The sequence below is a fragment of the Schistocerca gregaria genome, chromosome 4 (genome assembly GCF_023897955.1).
Source record: "Schistocerca gregaria isolate iqSchGreg1 chromosome 4, iqSchGreg1.2, whole genome shotgun sequence".
In the NCBI taxonomy this organism is placed as follows: Eukaryota; Metazoa; Arthropoda; class Insecta; order Orthoptera; family Acrididae; genus Schistocerca; species Schistocerca gregaria.
In genome coordinates, this window is record NC_064923.1 from 385,250,011 (window position 1) to 385,266,499 (window position 16,489).

At 42.5% G+C, this 16,489-nt stretch overlaps 1 protein-coding gene and 1 non-coding gene across 2 annotated transcripts in view; one reads left to right on the forward strand and one right to left on the reverse strand.

The window, feature by feature from the left end:
* Positions 1–16,489, reverse strand: part of LOC126266972 (hemicentin-2-like) — an 852,087-nt gene that overhangs the window by 263,538 nt on the left and 572,060 nt on the right. The gene's annotated exons all lie outside the window — the stretch shown is intronic.
* Positions 4,912–4,985, forward strand: Trnat-ugu (transfer RNA threonine (anticodon UGU)). The gene has a single exon. It is a non-coding gene; the product is annotated as a tRNA-Thr (tRNA).

The following is a 16,489-nucleotide window of genomic DNA, read 5'->3' on the forward strand; positions in this document are numbered from 1 at the left end:
CCGGCATCACCCTGGAAGAGCGAGGACAGGCGGGGGCTGTGCGTTTGCCTAATTATCGCGACGAGACACTAAGCTCGACTCCGTGTTCTGCTTTTTATTCTGGCGCGATGGAGAAAGCGGATGAACTTCCCTCGCTAGCAGTCTCCGAGGAGCACGTCTGCACTGCGCAATCGCCGCCTCTCTGACTCTTAAGCGGTGGCATCTCAGATCCCTTTTAGGTGATACAGTTTTGAAGGCGAGTAATGAAAGAGATGAAACAGCGTCTGGAGACAGGCTAGACAACCAGGAGCGATTTTCTGGGGTCATTTCTTCTCACAGCAGGACCCATTTGTTGTCATCCGCGGCAACCACACAGCACAGTGGTACGCCGACGATGTTCTACGCCCCGTTTTGTTGCCCTTCATAGCAAGCCACCATGGGCTTACATTTCAGCAAGATAACGCCCTCTATCACTCGGTCAGAGTTTCTACTGCTTGTCTCTTATAAATTAAGAACGTTTGGAGCATTATAGGTAGAGTCGTCCAACCAGGTCGAGATTTTGACGATCTCAAGCGCCAATTGGACAGAATTGGGAACGGTGTGCCCCAAGAGGTCACCCAGTATTTCTGTCAGTCAGTGCCACGCCGAGTAAATGCTTGCATAAGACCAAGAGGTGCTGGTTTGCTTCTTTTGAATAAATCATCCAATTTTTCTCAAACTGCAATCATTTATATGTCGGTACATGTACATCACATCTACCGATTTCCGTCCGATTCGGATAATTGCCTCGTGATGAGTCTTGTTTCCTTTTTTTATCTTAGGGTCTTATGATTTCTGTGCCATATTATGATAACAACAGGCACATCGTAACTTTTTATAGCGAAATGGTTGTTACCTCAGACAACCAGATATATCGAGGAGAAGAAGTTCTAGTGTCTAGTGACCCACTTGAAGTGAAGGTAAATGCTCTCGAAAGCTACCATTGAAGAAAGCAAAACTGTAGTAACAGATAATTTGTATAATTTATTGTTCTAGCCATAATTTCCTTAGCCATAGGGTTAAATGTGTGGAGCTAGAACGTGGATGGGAGAGGAGGCGCAATTTTGTGATCAGCCGATGTTGTTGTTTTTGTTGTCTTCAGTCCTGAGACTGGTTTGATGCAGCTCTCCATGCTACTCTATCCTGTGCAAGCTGCTTCATCTCCCAGTACCTACTGCAACCTACATCCTTCTGAATCTGCTTAGTGTACCCATCTCTCGGTCTCCCTGTACGATTTTTACCCTCCACGCTGCCCTCCAATGCTAAATTTGTGATCCCTTGATGCCTCAAAACATGTCCTACCAACCGATCCCTTCTTCTAATCAAGTTGTGCCACAAACTTCTCTTCTCCCCAATCCTATTCAATACCTCCTCATTAGTTACGTGATCTATCCACCTTATCTTCAGTATTCTTCTGTAGCACCACATTTCGAAAGCTTCTATTCTCTTCTTGTCCAAACTAGTTATCGTCCATGTTTCACTTCCATACATGGCTACACTCCAAACAAATACTTTCAGAAACGACTTCCTGATACATAAATCTATATTCGATGTTAACAAATTTCTCTTCTTCAGAAACGCTTTCCTTGCCATTGCCAGTCTACATTTTATATCCTCTCTACTTCGACCATCATCAGTTATTTTACTTCCTAAATAGCAAAACTCCTTTACTACTTTAAGTGTCTCATTTCCTAATCTAATTCCCTCAGCATCACCCGATTTAATTTGACTACATTCCATTATCCTCGTTTTGCTTTTGTTAATGTTCATCTTATATCCTCCTTTCAAGACACTGTCCATTCCGTTCAACTGCTCTTCCAAGTCCTTTGCCGTCTCTGACAGAATTACAATGTCATCGGCGAACCTCAAAGATTTTACTTCGTCTCCATGAATTTTAATACCTACTCCAAATTTTTCTTTTGTTTCCTTTACTGCTTGCTCAATATACAGATTGAATAACATCGGGGAGAGGCTACAACCCTGTCTCACTCCTTTCCCAACCACTGCTTCCCTTTCATGCCCCTCGACTCTTATTACTGCCATCTGGTTTCTGTACAAATTATAAATAGCCTTTCGCTCCCTGTATTTTACCCCTGCCACCTTTAGAATTTGAAAAAGAGTATTCCAGTCAACATTGTCAAAAGCTTTCTCTAAGTCTACAAATGCTAGAAACGTAGATTTGCCTTTTCTTAATCTTTTTTCTAAGATAAGTCGTAAGGTCAGTATTGCCTCACGTGTTCCAACATTTCGACGGAATCCAAACTGATCCTCCCCGAGGTCTGCATCTACCAGTTTTTCCATTCGTCTGTAAAGAATTCGCGTTAGTATTTTGCAGCCGTGGCTTATTAAACTGATAGTTCGGTAATTTTCACATCTGTCAGCACCTGCTTTCTTTGGGATTGGAATTATTATATTCTTCTTGAAGTCTGAGGGTATTTCGCCTGTCTCATACATCTTGCTCACCAGCTGGTAGAGTTTTGTCATGACTGGCTCTCCCAAGGCCGTCAGTAGTTCTAATGGAATGTTGTCTACTCCGGGGGCCTTGTTTCGACTCAGGTCTTTCAGTGCTCTGTCAAACTCTTCACGCAGTATCGTATCTCCCATTTCGTCTTCATCTACATCCTCTTCTATTTCCATAATATTGTCCTCAAGTACATCGCCCTTGTATAAGCCTTCTATATACTCCTTCCACCTTTCTGCCTTCCCTTCTTTGCTTAGAACTGGGCTGCCATCTAAGCTCTTGATATTCATACACGTGGTTCTCTTCTCTCCAAAGGTCTCTCTAATTTTCCTGTAGGCAGTATCTATCTTACCCCTAGTGAGATAAGCTTCTACATCCTTACATTTGTCCTCTAGCCATCCCTCTTTAGCCATTTTGCACTTCCTGTCGATCTCATTTTTGAGACGTTTGTATTCCTTTTTGCCTGCTTCATTTACTGCATTTTTATATTTTCTCCTTTCATCAATTAAATTCAATATTTCTTCTGTTACCCAAGGATTTCTAGCAGCCCTTGTCTTTTTACCTACTTTATCCTCTGCTGCCTTCACTACTACATCCCTCAGAGCTACCCATTCTTCTTCTACTGTATTTCTTTCCCCCATTCCTGTCAATTGTTCCCTTATGCTCTCTCTGAAACTCTGTACAACCTCTGGTTCTTTCAGTTTATCCAGGTCCCATCTCCTTAATTTCTCACATTTTTGCAGTTTCTTCAGTTTTAATCTACAGGTCATAACCAATAGATTGTGGTCAGAGTCCACATCTGCCCCTGGAAATGTCTTACAACTTAAAACCTGGTTCCTAAATCTCTGTCTTACCATTATATAATCTATCTGATACCTTTTAGTATCTCCAGGGTTCTTCCACGTATACAACCTTCTTTCATGATTCTTAAACCAAGTGTTAGCTATGATCAAGTTGTGCTCTGTGCAAAATTCTACTAGGCGGCTTCCTCTTTCATTTCTTAGCCCCAATCCATATTCACCTACTATGTTTCCTTCTCTCCGTTTTCCTACACTCGAATTCCAGTCACCCATTACTATTAAATTTTCGTCTCCCTTCACTATCTGAATAATTTCTTTTATTTCATCGTACATTTCTTCAATTTCTTCATCATCTGCAGAGCTAGTTGGCATATAAACTTGTACTACTGTAGTAGGTGTGGGCTTCGTATCTATCTTGGCCACAATAATGCGTTCACTATGCTGTTTGTAGTAGCTTACCCGCATTCCTATTTTCCTATTCATTATTAAACCTACTCCTGCATTACCCCTATTTGATTTTGTGTTTATAACCCTGTAGTCACCTGACCAGAAGTCTTGTTCCTCCTGCCACCGAACCTCACTAATTCCCACTATATCTAACTTTAACCTATCCATTTCCCTTTTTAAATTTTCTAACCTACCTGCCCGATTAAGGGATCTGACATTCCACGCTCCGATCCGTAGAATGCCAGTTTTCTTTCTCCTGATAACGACATCCTCCTGAGTAGTCCCCGCCCGGAGATCCGAATGGGGGACTATTTTACCTCCGGAATATTTTACCCAAGAGGATGCCATCATCATTTAATCATACAGTAAAGCTGCATGTCCTCGGGAAAAATTACGGCTGTAGTTTCCCCTTGCTTTCAGCCGTTCGCAGTACCAGCACAGCAAGGCCGTTTTGGTTAATGTTGCAAGGCCAGATCAGTCAATCATCCAGACTGTTGCCCCTGCAACTACTGAAAAGGCTGCTGCCCCTCTTCAGGAACCACACGTTTGTCTGGCCTCTCAACAGATACCCCTCCGTTGTGGTTGCACCTACGGTACGGCCATCTGTATCGCTGAGGCACGCAAGCCTCCCCACCAACGGCAAGGTCCATGGTTCATGGGGGGGGGGGGGGGGGGATCAGCCGATACATTTCATGAAACCAAGCTCAGTGTGCCTCCATTTCCAAATTTCGAATTTACTTGGTGTGGAAACACAATATTCTAACATTATTTTCATTCTTTCTTATTCCGGTTAGTCCTGAAGCCTTTCATAGTGTTAACCAGCCGTTGTGTTATTTTCGGCAAGACGATCAGTTATTGTTCATAATTCAACAAATTAGACTCCTGAAGTAAATGATGACTAACTGAAAACCTCAGCTGCCGACAGGTGTTGTTGTTATTCCTCGATGTGGACAGCTGAAAATATGTGCCCCGACCGGGGGTACCCAGCCATTGACCTTCGTCTGTGCGAATGCGGACAGGTTGCCCGAACTCTTACGGGAATCGCCAAAGCGTGTGCGACTAATGAGTGAGTGGGTAAATGTCTATAAGGTACAATACATATGTAGAATTGTGGACAGTTGGGTACGTGAGTCTCGCGGGAAGCGTGCAAGGGATAAGTCCCTGCAGTCTCGCTATTCATCTGTGTCCTTGGTGGCTCAGATGGATAGAGCGTCTGCCATGTAAGCAGGAGATTCCGGGTTCGAGTCCCGGTCGGGGCACACATTTTTAGCTGTCCAAATCGAGGTATAGCAACAATATCTGTCGGCAGCTGAGGTTTTCAGTTAGTCATTATCTATTCCAGGAAAAAGCTGCACGGTCATCAATGGTAACTGTTCTTTCGAGAACAAGTTACTGTCTTCGTATATAAAATTAGAATCCTATGTGTCACCAGAATTTCAATTATTTAGTATTCATGTAAAATTCACCATGTACTATCTTCTGGTATGTGCTTGCTATCAGCTTTACTTGTATCCTAAGTCGTCTATGATACAGTACCTTAAACGGTGTTACACTCATTCTTCTTGAGTAAAATGAAGTAGTTTATCGCGTAATGTGCCTGAAAGTTGTTAGCCTTCTACGAACTGGTTGCCGACGTGACAACCAAGTATATGGCAGTAAAGATACGATCTCATTCTGTGTTCCCGGCACATGGAGCACCCCGCACCGAAGATGTGACTGTGCTCGTTATCATGCGCCACGTTCTCAAGTGACAGCTATCGATTACCGCGAACTGTAACAGACGATCGATAGAAGGTCTATTGCGATGAATGGATCCACCACAGATGGATTGCTTCAGATGTCAGTTGCTTTAGTCGTTAACTGCTTTGTTCGTACTAAACTAAAAAAGAAATAAATGCTGGTCCAGACGTAACATAACAGATCCCTACAGAAAACCGTTTGAAATTATTCATACTTACCTGTATATGTCATGAGCAGCCAAGTTTTGGTGTTTATTAGTAACACCTGACACTACAGACCAACAGGGAAATCGATCTTCAGTATATTCAGACAATTTTTTAAAAAATACTAAATACAAAATCATTTTATTCTGTAGATCGAAAAACTACAGAACATTAAATCTGATAGCTGATTTCTGTCGATTGCATAACCATTGTCAGATTTAAAAGAACAAGTACAAACAGAAAATTTCCTTAGTTACACTGACGTAAATAATCTTAAATGCATATACTAAGGTTAAGAAACGTACAAGTATAATAGACCATCACTGAATGCAGTCAATGTTTACACTACGATTAGATCGAATCGTCTGCGTTTATAGGTACTACGTAAAAAAGAAAAAGTAGCTTTCAGATGAACTGATCCACACTCATTTTACTTCACTAACATAAAATGTAAAACAAAAAAAGAAGAAACAAAGGAATTTAAAATAAAGTGCAGTATTACACGCGTGACATGTTTATGTCTTTATTTATAATTATTCATGTGCTGTGCTTATCACAACTTATATTTTTTATGCTGATTTGTTTCGTTATTTGTAATGAAACTGTTTGTTTCTTAACACTTTTTTATCCCGTTGGTATAGCGAGTACTAATCTCAAGTTGCCTCTTAAATTAGAACGGTGTGTCGTTGCTGTTGATCGCATCCCTGTTTCTGCAATGCAGTCACGATCAACTGACAGCTGCTTTTTGTTTCTTCCCTAATACCAAGATATGCAGGCGGTGAGGCCTAGATAACGTTAACATGACTGATATGCCACTGCATTTTGTACGTTACTTTTCTTTAACATATACGAATGCCTAAAGTCTGTTGACGCTAATGGCCCCTAAACGATGGTTGTGTAAACAACCGAAACTAATTATCAAATTAATGTACTGTAGGGTTGCAAACTAAACAAATAAATGTATTATAAAATTTTGAAAAATGTTTCGTCTTTGGTTTGTCATACAGAAATTATCCATAGTTGTACTGACATGTTTCTGAGGTCAAATCCGTCTCTAATTCGCAGTGTAAGATTTTCAGTCGAAGCGCGAAGACAACAACTTCAATTCTAATAACTAATTTTACTTAAAATATATTGTTTCAATTTATATCAGTAATTTAAACCAATAAGGATACATCAAAAACTTTTGTGCCACTTTGCCTAGAAAAATCCAGTAGCAGATTCGTAATCCCCTGATCATATGCACTCTATTGATATATAACACGATACCATTGCGTTCGATTTTTATTTTGGCACTATTCTACTGATTTACGTTTTGAGGCTGAAACTTCCGCTTTGAGTGGAAGGAATGATGGTGCTGGAAAAACTCTTACGTTACTTGATTTTCAAACAGCTCAGCAAAACTCTCTTTACTTGTACTCATCATCACTAAACAGACACACATTATTTTTTAGCGCACCGAAATCTGACTTTCAATAATTCCTACAAACGAATAGCCCTGACTAACAACAACCTATACCTTTCATGAATCACTTACCTCACAAAACCCTTCGTTACTCAATTACTGTAATACGTCGTGAGCCAATAGTGTCAGCTAAATGAAAGGTTCTAACTACTGAGGGCACTAACTACTGATAGGTATAGTTAGCAAATGAAAGATTCCGATAGAGAACAAACATTGTATTTACCTTAATAGTGGTCAAGTTATAAAATCTAGCCATTAATATTGCTATACCACGAGGATGACGTGCTACAGACGCGAAATTTAACCGAAAGGAAGAAATGCTGTGCTATGAAAATGATTAGCCTTTCAAAGCATTCACACAAGGTTGGCGCCGGTGACGACATCTAAAACGTCCTGACATGAGGATAGTTTCCAACCGATTTCTCATACACAAACAGCAGTTGGCCGGCGTTGCCTGGTGAAATGTTGTTGTGATGCCTCGTGTAAGGAGTAGAAATGTGTAACATCACCTTTCTGACTTTTATATAGGTCGAATGGTAGCCTATCGCGATTGCGGTTTATCGCATCCCGACATTGCTGTTCGCGTTGTCGAGATCCAATGACTGTTAACACAATATGGAATTGGTGGGTTCAGGAGGGTAATACGGAACGCCATGCTGGATCCCAACAACGTCGTATCACTAGCTGTCGAGATGACAGGCATCTTATCCGCATGGCTGTAACGGATCGTGTAGCCACACCTTGATCCCTGAGTCAACAGATCGGGACGATGGCAAGACAACAACCATCTGCACGAACAGTTCGACGACGTGTACAGCAGCATGGACTATCCGCTAGCAGACCATGACTGCGGTTGCCCTTGACGCTGCATCACACACAGGAGCGCCTGCGATGATGTACTCAATGACGAATCTGGGTGCACGAATGGTACAACCTCAATTTTTTCGTATGAATTCAGTTTCTGTTTACAGCATCATGATGGTCGAATCCGGGTTTGGCGATATCGCGGTGAACTCACATTCTGGCGTGATGGTACGGGGTGCGACTGGTTACACGTCTTGGTCACCTCTTGTTCACATTGACGGCACTTTGAACAGTGGACGATACATTTCAGATGTGTTACGACCTGTGGCTCTACCATACATTCGATCCCTGCGAAACCCTACATTTCAGCAGGATAATGCACAATTGCATGTTGCGGGTCCTGTAGGGGCCTTTCTCGATACAGAAAATGTTCGACTGCTGCTCTGGCCAGCACATTCTCCGGATATCTCACCAATTGAAAACGTCTGGTCATTGGTGGCCAAGCAACTGGCTCGTCACAATACGCCAGTCACTACTCCTGATGAACTGTGGTATCGTGTTGAAGCTGCTGGGCAACTGTACCTCTACACGTCATCCAAGCTCTGTTTGACTCAATGCCCAGGCGTATCAAGGCTGTTATTACTGCCAGAGGTGGTTGTCCTAGATACTGATTTCTCAGGATCTATTCACCCAAATCGCGTGAAAATGGAATCACATGTCAGTTCTAGTATAATATATGTGTCCAATGAATACCCGTTTATCATCTGCATTTCTTCTTGGTGTAGCAATTTTAATGGCCAGTAGTGTATATTTATCAGTTCATGACATCCAGTCTTACAAATTTCCTTTTTCTGACGGACACTCGTCCAGATCGTCAGCTCATAGTAACGCCTCAAAATTCTGGCATCTCTCTCTCCACATCCACGACTGCTGGCGGCTCACCTCCAACTGCCCAACTCTACGCGCTGTTCACATCCAGCTGGCCGGTGTGGCCGAGAGGTTCTAGCCTTTCAGTCTGGAACCTCGCGACCGCTACTGATGACCTAAGATGTTAAGTTCCATTGTGCTCAGAGACTTTTATTTTGTTCACATCTATCTGCCCAATACTACACAAGCATATGTTCTAACAATGAGTCCTACCAGCCACAGACTGCACACAGCGCAGTCAGCGATTTTCATACAGAGAACTTACGTGGCGTACCTAAATAGCTTCTTACAAGGTCTTTTACCGCGTTTCAACCCGGTTCGATCCGTATATTATCAACACAATTTTCATAACGTCAGAACTGACAACTTGTGAGGAGCTCCCACTTCTACTTGCAAGCCATGAATTATCTGCATAATAAGCCATAAGCTTCAATGAAATTTGCTGAAATATAATTTGAGTCATATGGGACCTCGTAATTCTGATGTAACGCTTGCCTCAGCAGCAGCCTCAGCTAAGGAAGTCGAAAACAACGCTACGGTTGAAAGGTTCTTTCATATAGAACATGACTGGTTTCGGGATCTTATACGCCCATTTTTATGTGTTATAACTTCGTGTTGTGGCCCATAGAGCCACAGCGGACCGTACAGGATATGGCGTATTACGGACACTACGTGTTCCGCGTTCGCTGCTAATATACCGTGTCCTGTACTATCCAGTGCAGCGCTCTGGGTCACAGCACTCAGTTATAACACGTGAAGATGGGCGTATATGAGCCCGAAACCGGTCGTGTTCTAAATAAAAGCGCACAGGCCGACCTCGACTATTGACTGACAGAGCCGACCGGCAGTTGAAGAGGGTTGTAATTTGTAATAGGGAGACATCTATCCAGACCATCACACAGGAATTCCAAACTGCGTCAGGATCAACTACAAGTACCATGAGAGTTAGTTGGGAGGTGAGAAAACTTGGATTTCATGGTCGAACGGCTTTTCATAAGCCACACATCACGCCGGTCAATGCCAAACGACGCCTCGCTTGGTGTAAGGAGCTTAGACATTGGACGATTGAACAGATGAAAAACATTGTGTGCAGTGACGAAGCTCGGTACACCTTGTGGCTATCCGATGGCAGGATGTGGGTATCGCGAATGCCCGGTGAACGTCATCTGCTAGCGTGTGTAGTGCGAACAAAAAATTCGGAGGCGCTGATGTTATGGTATGGTTGTGTTTTTCATGGAAGGGGCTTGCACCTCTTGTTGATTTGCATGGCACTATTACGGCACAGGCATATATTGATGTTTTAAGCACATTATTGCTTCACACTGTTGAAGAGGAAGTCAGGGAGAGTGACGGCATATTTGAACATGATCGAGCACCTGTTCATAATGCATAGCCTGTGTCTGAGTAATTACATTCCTGTAATCGACTGGCCTGCACAGAGTACTGACCAGAATCCTATAGAACACCTTTGCGGTGTTTTGGAACGCCGACTTCGTACCACGCCTCACCGACCGACACTGATACGTCTCCACAGTGGAGCAATCCGTGAAGAGTGGGTTGCCATTCCCCAAGAAACCTTCCAGCACCTGATAGAACGTATGCCTGCGACAGTGGAAGCTGTAATCAAGGCTAAGTGTGGGACAACACCATATCGAGTTCTAGCATTACCGATAGAGGGCGCAACGAACTTGTAAGTCACTTTCGGCCATCGTCAGAATACATCTGATCACATGCTGTATGAAATGGTGGATCAGCAACCTTGCACAAGAAATGATGACAAAATAAGTATATTCAAGGGAGTTGTGGATCTGGCAGTCTACGAGGAATTGCAGATAAATCGTTAACTTTAAGAAGAAAAAATGCTGTTATGCGCAACGCTGTTAGGCATCTTTGTTCTAACTTCTTTAACAGTTAAATAGGTACGTATATACGTGGGGAAAATTCCCCATGCGCAGTCTTTCTGGTTTCCCCAGTATTCAGAAATAGTCTTTCCCTGAAATGTTTCTGATGGGAACAGATAAGTGTCACGGTGCCAAGTCAGTCGAATAGAAGGCCTGTTTGAGGATTTAAAAGTGATAACGTCGATTTTTGTTGGGTGATAGTGGCCTTGAGAGAAAGGGTATTGTCTTGCACAAACAAGATTCCATTTCTCAGCTTTGATCGCCGTTTGCTGATTAACGGTTCCTTCATTTTGTCAGGAGGTCCAGCATAGTAATTTACCTAGATCTAAGAAGTCAATAAGTAGGATTCCATTTTTATCCCAAAAGACTTATCTGCTGATATTTTCGTTTTGAATTTCTTTGGACATGAAAATACACTTTATCTCCGTTCTTTGTACTGTACGTTAGTCTCTGGATCATGTGTATAGCCACCTTCGAGCTTTGGTAACGAGACGATCCAAACATCCCACACAATCCAGGCGAAACTGAACCAAAATGGACAGTAAAGAAACAACTTGTTCACGTTTTTCGTGTGCACTGAGACATGTGGAAACTAATTTGGCTGAGAGCTTTCTCGTATCCTAAATCTCATGAATAATATAACCCACATGTCCTCGTGGTATGTCCTGGGTTTCAGCTACGTTCTGAGCCGTTCGATTATCCAGGATCGTGGAAGCAACAGCACCCTTGGTGACTTGAGTTTTCAATCCAAGACGCTCTTCAGTACTGAAATGCCCCCTCTCAATAAAAACAACCCAATTCTCGATACTGGAGTAGTAAGGACAGATACCATTCATTGTACCAAACATAACTTCATAAATTAGTTTGGCCGTGTTCCCTTTTCAAATAGAAGAAAAGATTATCATAATCCGTGGCCTAGGGGTAGCATAATTGATAAGTAATTAAAACGTCCTCCGTCCCGAGTTCGAAACGCAATATCGCTTAGATTTTGATTAATAATCAGCATTGGCGACCGAAGACTTGCAGCATAAGAAGACATCCTCATTCTGCTAACGGCCTTGTCAAAGGGAGCGAAAGAGCGGACTGAAGTTCAGGGCCCTCTCTTGCCCGTGAGATGGGAAACTGCCCTTATAGGCGGAAGAAACAGCAATGATCAACGGCATGAGGATGCAGAAAGCAATGGAAGCCACTGCGTTAAAGACACATAACGCGTATGCACAGGACATGTGGCCTCTAATTGAAGAAGTGTCATGATGATCTCTCCATTGGCCAAATATTGCGGAATAGTCCATCATTCGTATATCCGAGAGGGGATTGCTAGGGGGAGGTGACTATGACTAAAAGATTCGGTAACCAACGAATGTATAATGTTCTACGAGTCGGGGCGTGGAACGTCAGAAGCTTGAATGTGGTAGGGAAGCTAAGAAGTCTGAAAAGGGGAACGCAAAGGCTCAGTCTATATATAGTAGAGGTCATTGAAGTGAAATGGAAAGAAGAAAAGGATTGCTTGGCAGATGAGTATAGGATAATATCAACAGCAGCAGAAAATGGTATAAGGGGAGTAGCCGGCCGGGGTGGCCAAGCGGATCTACGCGCTACAGTCTGGAACCGCGCGACCGCAACGGTCGCGGGTTCGAATCCTGCTTCGGGCATGGGTGTTTGTGATGTCCTTAGGTTAGTTAGGTTTAATTAGTTCTATGTTCTAGGCGACTGATGACGTCAGAAGTTAAGTCGCATAGTGCTCAATTCCATTTGAACCATTTGTTATTGTGAAGAGTTCTGTGATAGTGTAGTTCTTATCAGAATCTATAGCAAACCAACAAAAACAACGATATTTAAGGTATACATGCCGACATCGCAAGCTGAAGATGAAATGACAGAGAAGTATATGAGAATATTGAAAGGGTAACACAGTATGTAAGGGAACAGGAAAATCTACGTTATGGGGGACTGTGATGCGGAACGCAGTTATAGGGGAATGGGTAGACGAAAAGGATAAAGGATAATATGAGCTTGGGACAAGGAATGAGGCAGGAGAAAGACTGAGTTCTGTAAGAAATTTAAGCTCGTAATAGCGAATACACTGTTCAAGGATCACAAGAGGACGAATTGTACTTGGAAAGGCCAAGTGGTACAGGCAGATTTCAGTTAGATTACATCATGCTCCACACATATGTGTATCTCTTTGCTTTCGGTCGTACATGTCAAACGTCTCGGGGTGCCATAGAGCCCCAAACGGGAACCTCCCATCCAGCGCCGTCCTCTCTCAATGTCGAACCTGCGGAGATAGTTGTCTTACGCCCCCCATCAAAGAGGTGTTAATGCTGCTAGATAGCCCCTAAACAGTAGTTAACTATCGTTAATATGATACGAATGATGGCCATTGGGAAGAGTACAATAGTGTTCATTCATTTCCATTAACCATTAAGCTCGTACCACGCGTATAGTACGTTTAATACAGTTTCTGTGGTTGCGCTAGCTTTGGTCTTTTTTTTCCTGTGCTTCAGTACTGTCTTCAATAAACTCCACGAATATGAGATGTACGTGATGCACGTCACCTAGGTCCGCCACATATAGCGCTCACTCATATTACGAGAAATGTGTTTGAAATTTAGCGACAATTTATCCAACCAACTCGCAGACTCCGCTAAGACAGGATTACAAAATACTGTCATATAGTTTTTATATACTACCCCGAAATCGTCTACGTGTAATCTGGGTTGCTCGCTATTAATAGTCCTCTGCACGTCGTATAACGATTTGAAAGAATAAAACAGCAACGGCTTCCGTGGCGTTTAGAATACCAGTACCAGGCTGCGTGACATTCGTTTCAGAAAGTCTTATTCTTTCTAACCTTTGGATATTAAACCCGGGCCGCTGAAACATGTCACTTCTAGGTCACTCCACTAGCGCGGTAGAGTTGGTAGAATAACTAACAAACAAGTGAGGAACAGGAGGCGCCGTGTCTACTGAACCAATAACAGCGCCGAACAAAAGCCGGTTCCGGCGTCGACGCTACCACGTTGCCGGCTTCCGTGTAAACATTGTATGTTAGTGCTTGAACGCCTACTGTAATGTTGTGTTACCGCCTCGAGTACAGTTTTTGTTTGTTAAACAGTGTCTCCAAAACGGTTCACCAAGCGACAATCCGTTGCAACGTGGAGTGCCATTAGTCAGGCTTTGGAATTACTATGGAGGAAACATGAGCTTTACGAGCAAGAAAAAGAATTTGTTTCTGTTCATGGGCATGCGTCGATTCCTGCCGATAAAGTTTTAGAGCGTACCTCAAAAACTGTAGGACTCGGTGAAAGAACAGTTCTAAGGAAAGGGGTGCCACTTCATGACTTACAAGACAGTGAAATAAACAGTGTGGAAGAAAGCGCCTGTGGATGAAACAGTGTGTTTTTAAGTACTCCGGGCAAGAAATAAAAAAAGCAGCCTCGTCCTATTACAGATATTGACTCTTTCCAATCCGATGCAATTTGTCGGCGTATTTGCGGATACTATAAAAGGAAAGAGTAGCCCACAATAGCGAAGTTGCTAATTACTTTAAAAGAAAGTGAACTTTTATCAGGTGGGGGGGGGGGGGGGGGGCGAACGTCACTTAAGATAATATTAAAACGTACGGGCTTCCGTTTTAAAAAGTTAGGTGGACGAAAACTGTTATTAGAAGAAGCTCATGTCGTTGCAGTTCCTTTCGTTTTCTTACACAAAATTGTAGGACTGGACAACACTCAGTCAAAAGGTTGGACGAAACCTGTGTCAACGCTGGAAAATCTGTTGAGAAATGCTGGACAGGTGATACTCCGAATAGCAGCGGTCATCTGCCAACAGGAAGAGGATCACGATTAATTGTGGCCCATGCAGGATCTTCAAACGGCTTTGTGCCTGAAGCAATTCTAGTTTTTCGATCGAAAAAAACCTCTGACTATCATGAGGATATGGACCACCCACGGTTTCTACTGTGGTTTAAAAATTTGTTGCTCCAGTTCAGCGCTCCGACAGTTTTTTTGATGGACAATGCACCGTATCATTCCTTGATTTTAGATAAAGCTCCCACCACTAGTGACCGTAAAGAAACTGTGGTGCAGTGATAGCAGGCGAGAGACATTGCTGCGGGCATGAGCATGACCAAACTACTGTTATACTCGCTCGTGAAACTAAGTAAGCCTGTGACGCCTAAATACGTTGTGGATGAAATTGAAAGCAATCAGGGTCACTTGGTAATTAGGCAACCGTCTTATCACTGTCATTTTAAACCAATTGAATTGGTTTGGAGTGAAGTTAAGGCGTGCATTAGAAGTAACAACAAGACTTTTACTATAACAGAAGTGCAAGGCTGCTACGTGAACGTCTTGCTACGTTTTGACGCTACCTCATTGAGGAAAAAAGTAGACCATGTTGCTAAACTGATAAGAGAAGCACAGGCTACAGATGGCATTATAAATGAAAACGAACAGTTAATGATTCCCCTTAATGATGATGGCGATGATGAAGGTAACAGTTTTGGCGCCGATTCCGAAGATAGTGAAGGAGAACTGAATGGAAATGCGCCATTGACATCGTAAATTGGTGAGTGTGAATGTATACAAAATCAATTCTTTTTCTCTCTGCAATCGAGTAGGCTATGAATATTTTGCTCAATTTCTTTCTATGAGTGTGGATAGCGTGTTATTTGGTATGCTTAGATTTGCATTATTATACGACATTTTACATGTAGCTATTATTGTTACAATTAGGATGTCTTTTCATAGATATTGTCATTAACTTCAGGTGTTGTTATTTCCCGGTTTAATATACTAATACTTAGTCTCTTTGTCGTTCTCTCCATTGTTAGACAAATGTACCTTGTTGCATTTACGTATAAACGTTGATTGTAGCTTACAATTACAAAACGTATTTCGGAGTTATGGGCGTGTGCGGTGGCAGCTATTGCAGCCTCGCAATCGCAGTGTAGACAACCACACGCGAGCTGTCAGGTGACGTGTTTCACCGGCCCGGGTATAGTTGTCTACTCCCCGTAAATGCACTTTTCAGATGACCCATGACCGGTTTTTATATTGAAACTTATATCTAGTTGAATAGTGTGCTCTGGTTAAGCAACTGTCCTAGTTTACATAGTCATCGTGATAAAGTTCTGTAACGTTGCTAACACTTACTATTGCTACCAAACTATAGCATTTCTGTTATTTAGTTATCGTCTGAACTTAAATTCATTCTTTCATGGTTTACCAGATCTATCCTTACCTGTGATGACAAATTTCGGTCGTGACCGTTGTTTATTTGTCTTGTCTCTTCCCTGTTTACAGTTGTCGGTTTAGGTACTTACCCCGCTAACATAAATTGCGTTGACAACTGCTAGCTGTCTCCACGCCATACACCGCATGACAAAGTTAATGGCTTCTCCAATAATGTCAGTCAATATTTCAGCGGTTTGCAAAGTGCGCTGTTTCTTAGGGACCCAGTAACTCTTTAAACTTTGAGGTGTTTTCTCGTGACGGAACAGTGCTTGGTCATCAGGTACTTCTTGTACGCATCTGATTTCCGTGTTTTTATACATCTGATACTTTATTCATGAAGCTGTACTCTGAGATGAAGAGGTTGGCACAGGAGACAAATGCGTCGCGGACCTCATCAAACCAGTCAGGGGACTGATAACTCAAAAAAAAAAAAATCTATTATTGTTATTTCTTTTTATACTGGCGGTGATTGGTCATCTGCGA